Raw genomic sequence first — 6,000 nt, forward strand, 5'->3', positions numbered from 1 at the left:
CGGACAAAAGAATGAGAAAAGAATACAACTAAAAGGCACAGTGCCACATATATGACAGCACAAGCAAAGCACTGAGAAGACACATATGTACCTGATGGAACTATGTGTTACTTACTGTTCCAGACCTACTCCCAATATATATCAATGGATAGCATGAATACTTCTTTCCAAAGCAACTGCATGGATGGTATCCAAAAGTAACTGCCAATATGACATTTCCAAGCAACTGCTTGGATGGTATCCAGAATTAATTGCTAACATGACAATGCAAATGCATCACACTGTCTGTTCAACATCAATGTAACTGCACAAAAAAAAAATGTTCAAGGTATTACTCTTAAAAACTCCTCATACTTAAAACTTCATGCGACATTCTAAAAGTAGCCCCACTGTACTGGACTGCGATATTAACACACAAATAATCGGTCACAAGACCAGAATACTCAGAGAGACATGCACAGTTCAGTATAAAAGTGTCACTTCGTCAAGGATACTAATGACCTAACAGTGCTTTTCCTAGGTCATTCAGTCACATGACAATTATGTGACAGCACAGCCATTATGATGTATCTGCATTAGACAGTGAAATACTAACACCACTGAACAGAGTTCTTGCAACAATGCAGAGCTTTTGAGGCAAAAACTTTAAAGAAGCTGAATTAGATTACATAACAATGGTCTAATTAACATGACAACATAGATATCTCATGTAATTAGATATATCGTAGCTACACATACCTGGGCAGTGCTACTATCACAACAGTTCTCCGTTAAATCCACAGACAATTTCTTAAGAAAAATGTGGACTGAAAAAACTAACTCGGGTGTTCACAAACGTCTGCATACCGTGGACTGTACAACTACAAACACGGTCAATATCTGGCTTTCAGCTGGACTGCAAGTTAACATCCACTTAGGTTATTTATGAATTATGTCAAAAGGCTTTATGTCCTGAAGAAAAATGTATCAGAGTGTTTGTGCATTCTTTTGTGTGCAGATGAAGAAATGGTGCACTTTCCGTATCTTAAGTTTTTATCTTTTTAACTGCTAATGTAGTTGCACATTACATATGCAAAATACTAAACATTTATAATAACAAACAGGCTTAGAGGACTACGTAATTGTATAACACACACAAAAACATACACAGAAATATCATGAGCGGACAGTTGATCTGCTATGGTGACCCCTAACCGGGAAAAGACAAACGAAGAAGAAGATGCACAGGACAACCTGTATGAATTTGTTCACTCAACAGATTTACAGAAACATTTGAGGCACACAGGCATTCAGAATTATACATTGCACTATTTGACCACAACATTGATACTTGCTTTAAAGTAACTGAATTGGGGGGTGGGGAAGTGGTGACTTTTTTTTAATTTTAAACTTAAAGGGAAACCAGACACAAACAAAAAATTGTGGGACAAGGCGTTATCGTGCTTTTTTTTTTTTTTTTTTTTTATAAAAACAGTTGGCTCCTTTACAAGCAAATTAACTTTACTCCATCATGCATAGTTAGGTGTGGCACATGTTCATGACACATGGGTTAAAATTAACAAGATACAAGAATTGTTACTAACTGACTTGCTGAACACACGTTCATGGTTTAGGCACATTTACACATCTTGCATCTCTAATGCACCTAAACATGCATAACACAGCCAACTACCACAACCCATCGGTGCAGTCTTACAGTAACATACTCCTAACACTTTCTTCATATACAGTACTATATTACTAATGCAATGTTTCACTCTGTGGAAGTTATCATAAACTTTAAGATCACCTGTTGGGATAGTCATCAATAATTCTGATTGGGTCTTCAACTGTAAGAGATCCAAGCTCACAAAAAGGAAACCATCATTATCTTTGCGACTCAAGTGGTGATATCTGTAAAAGCCTTCTGAACCATTTTCAGCATTACAAACTTTCACCAACCGCAATAGAAATTTGGGATAAATTTTAAACAGCCTCACATGCTGTCTCTACTGTTCCAGCTTACTAACTCCACAGGGCTGAATCCAGTACCATGCAAATGGTCAGCAGGCAAGCCTTTGTCACTCAAACTACAGTTTATATATCCCATGAAGGCAGGGACAATTCACATAGAGCAATCTTTAAGCATTACAGGGAGAGATGGCAATGTTTTAACAATGCCAGGAAGAACAAGTCTTAACATGTTATACATTTAATGTAAAGGTGAAATCACGACTACCAGCAACTGGACAAATAATGCAGCTGGTGGATTTCATTTCAGCACTGGGAACCCAGTTTCTGAAAGTGGTTCTGCATGTTGGAAAGGTGGCCAGTGAAGAACAATTTCAAAAATCTGCATATTAGAGGAAAGCTGTAGTAATGCAGGGTTACAAGTGTTGTAGTAGATGGAGGTGTCACTTACTGGTATACTAGTATCACTTTGTTTTTCCTTAAGAATGGATTTATAGCAACAGTAAGTGCCTTTGCTATGACATGAGCTCTAGTCCTTCTGTTTCAGCATTAATTAATTAGTAATGACAGGTACACTTCAGTCTCTGAAATGATGTGTGTGTCTGTGTGTGTGCGGACTGGAAGGACATACTGCAGAAATTCAGCTTTTGGCTGCCAGCAAAAACATTTTAAGTCAGCAAGTCCATCCACAGTACAAACCAACACACACACACACACGCACACACAGAGACACATGCACACACAGAGACACACACACACACACACACACACACAGAGAGACACACACACACACAGAGAGACACAGACTCACCAAAATGCCTTAAAAGTCATACCAATTCTGTAACCTTGTTTTTTGTTTCATTTTGTTACAAAAAAGCAAATGACACAGTTAAAGCTAGATCTCTCATTCCTCTATATAGTGCAAGCAGCTGCACAGTTAAACCCAGTCACTTTTGATTACCGGGGACCTCATTATCTGGTTAAAGTACAGTCCCCTCACTCCTTCTGCTCTAATGCTACAAGCCCAGTTACTGTCAGTCATTCTTTCTTTCTAGAGATGGTTACACCACTACCTGTAATGGTCTGTCTAAAGTCTGATAAAACCACTGCAGTGGAACTACTTATCATGTGGACACCAAAGTCCTACTGTATTTCTGTTTCCCCAATTCTAATTAAATCCCATCAGCAAACCACAATGAGGACTGGGTACCAGTACACGTATTAATCTCACTCCAATCAGGAAATAGCCTACCTGAGATCCCATCCCACAAGGCATCTGTAACCCACACTCTGAACAATTCTAGCATATGTCAAGACGACAAAACAATTGTGTGATACAGCTTACCGAAGGATGTCTGCCACACCACCTCACTCAGTATAGTTCTTCCAGCCTCCCTGTAAATGCCACATGAATCGCTCCATTAAAACCACATGCAGTCAGTAGGCCTGCAGCAAGCGTCTTCCCACACATCAGAGTCCCTTAGAGCTTTGGGAATAGAGTGCTTTAGTCCTCATGACTACAGATGAAGCACACACCGATTCAATTCAGATGGAATTAAATACAAAAAATGCCTGCATTAAGAAGGGTCAAAGTCTAGTGCAGACCAAAGCCAGTCATAAAAAGGTTGCTCTGCTGTTCTGTGTAGTCTGTAGTCATATCTGTGCAAATCACATAGCTGCTGTTTCTCAGTCTGCAGTATCTATTGCTCTGACTGTAAAGCCTGCTACCGTCTCACTTTCATTACCATGAATGTGATTACAGTCAATGGCTCCACCCAGCACTACCCCCCCCCCCCTTCTATACACACACTGCTGCAGAAACGCACTGTAGCCTCATTACTACCATGTGTGTTAGTGACAGCCCTGGGAAACAGAATTTACTACAGATATTTAAAAAAAGAAAAGAAAAACTTAACTCTTTTGTAGCTAGAATAGACTTTTAGCAGCAGTATTATATAATTTCAACTTCACAGACAATTCCTGATCTCATCTGCAAAAGCACACGCAAAAGGCCATTAATGCAGTTCAGCAAGACAGCTGAAGAAAGCAAACAACAGCAATATAAAAATGTGAGAAAGACCTGTGTTGTCCACTTCGGACTGGGTCATTTCCATTCATGTGTCCGAACAAGTGCTCCTGCACATTTCTTTATACTTCATGACATGAGCAAGTGTTCATGAAATGTGAATTGGTAACTGAAGCATCTGAAATTTGTACGCAGACAGGTTTACACTTGGGTTGTAGGGCTTTAGCTTTCAAGATGCGTGCATACATCTATTCAATAAAAATAAAATGCAATAAGCTACACACAGAATTTTGTGAAGTGCTAAAGGCCAGTAATGCAACATGTTTTAATCTTATGAGGGGTCAGTATCTTCCATTACTGCACCCCTATAATCAATTAGACTCCTATCTCAAGTCTGTCAGCAATTATCCTGGCATTCTGTTAGGATCAAATGACTGTTGGAAAAAATATACCCCGCAAGTTCCAGAAATAGTACTTTACATCTTGAATGCAGGGTTAGGACTGCTCAGAATTCCCCTAGCCCGCAAAAGACCTACTTATATGGGCTACAGGGGCGAAATGCAGTACATGAAGCTCCTCAAAGGACTGCTTAAGAAATGCATAATTATCCAGAGTAAACTGAATTAAATGGATAGATTATATTATCCAGAGTAAACTGAATGAAATGGATAAATTATATAACCACAGTAAACTTAATTAAATGGATAAATTATATACCCACAGTAAACTGAATTAAATGGATTGATTATATTTTATGGAGCTTCCTTCACAACTATGCTCAAGTCTTGAGAAGGTAGCCTTCCAGTTTCGGTCACCTCTTCAAATAAGATATTTACTTCCCACATTGATCCGTCCTAAACACCATTTCCCACCTCAGACCTCAGTCAAAAGTGTACATTACTCCCAATAATCTCCAGTATTCTCTGGATGAGGTGTGAGTGCAAGGTCCTATCAACCCATTTAGTAACTATGTTAGTTGGGTAACAGACAGGAGGCATCTCTGTGGAATGACTACTATAATGCTGTCAGGGGCATCTCTGTGGAATGACTACTATAACGCTGTCAATCGTTTTTCCTGCTACCCCATTACTGGGTGTGAGGTGTAGTGACCTGCACTCACCAGAGGGTGTGCTACAATGACCCTAATATAGGTCTCCGAGAGAATTCCCAAATTCCCAGCCTCCACCAATGAGAAGACAGATGTGGTCACCATCCCAAACACTTTCCCATTTCAAGGGCAACAGTCCTTCCCACCACAGCACACCTTCTCATAACATGGGTCTATTCCCATAGAATCCATGGCAAATTACACAGATTGACAGTACCAAACGCCTCTTCCTCTTACTCAAGGGCCAACCATGAACCCTTTGCCTAACCACACAGATTGGTTGCAACTTCTCATTTAAAACTGTTACCTTGCAATGGGTTAATCATTGGTAAAGGACCATTTAGTATTATGAGCAACCTAGGTCTGATTCCCTCCCCCAAAAATCAGTAAGTGATTGCAGTACTTTAATGATAATCCATTAATCAAACTTCAATGCATCACTAATACATTTCCTCTAAGGTGCATTTTCAGAACTATGAAAATCTGCACCAGAGGTTGATATACTCACCAAGGGTAGTCCAAGACACCTCCAAAGCATTTAGCAATCTGCCTTCTGTGCCATTTATCAAAATCCTGGAAAAAGCAGTCTCAGCTGCACTCTTGAGGACTGTGGCCTAATTTTCAACTACTACTGTTCTACAGACTTTCACAGATAAAGGCAAGGCTTTTGGTCTACTTAATGATGCTGTATACAGTTGATATAAAAAGTGCACACACTCCTGTTAAAATGCCAGTTTTTTGTGAGATTAAAAAAAAAATGAGACCACAATAAATCATTTCAAAACTTTTCCCACCTTTAATGTGACCTTTAACCTGTACAATTCAATTGAAAAACAAACAAATATGTTATGGGAAAAAATATAAAAAACGTACAATAGGCTGGTTGCATAAGTGTGCACACCCTTAAACTAATACT

General features: G+C 39.2%; 1 protein-coding gene across 3 annotated transcripts in view; it reads right to left on the reverse strand.

Annotated features, from left to right (window-relative positions):
- Positions 1–6,000, reverse strand: part of LOC122790289 (cytohesin-1) — a 1,634,771-nt gene that overhangs the window by 653,880 nt on the left and 974,891 nt on the right. Inside the window, exon 1 of one of the 3 annotated variants that reach the window (XM_044057818.1) lies at positions 3,296–3,671. The exons of the other annotated variants lie outside the window; for them this stretch is intronic. The gene's annotated coding sequence lies outside the window, so the exon portion shown is untranslated. Of the gene's footprint in view, positions 1–3,295; positions 3,672–6,000 lie in introns of those variants that run through there. 3 annotated transcript variants of the gene reach the window in all.

Source organism: Protopterus annectens, chromosome 1.part2 (genome assembly GCF_019279795.1).
Source record: "Protopterus annectens isolate FY-2018-M chromosome 1.part2, PAN1.0, whole genome shotgun sequence".
Lineage (NCBI taxonomy): Eukaryota > Metazoa > Chordata > Ceratodontiformes > Protopteridae > Protopterus > Protopterus annectens.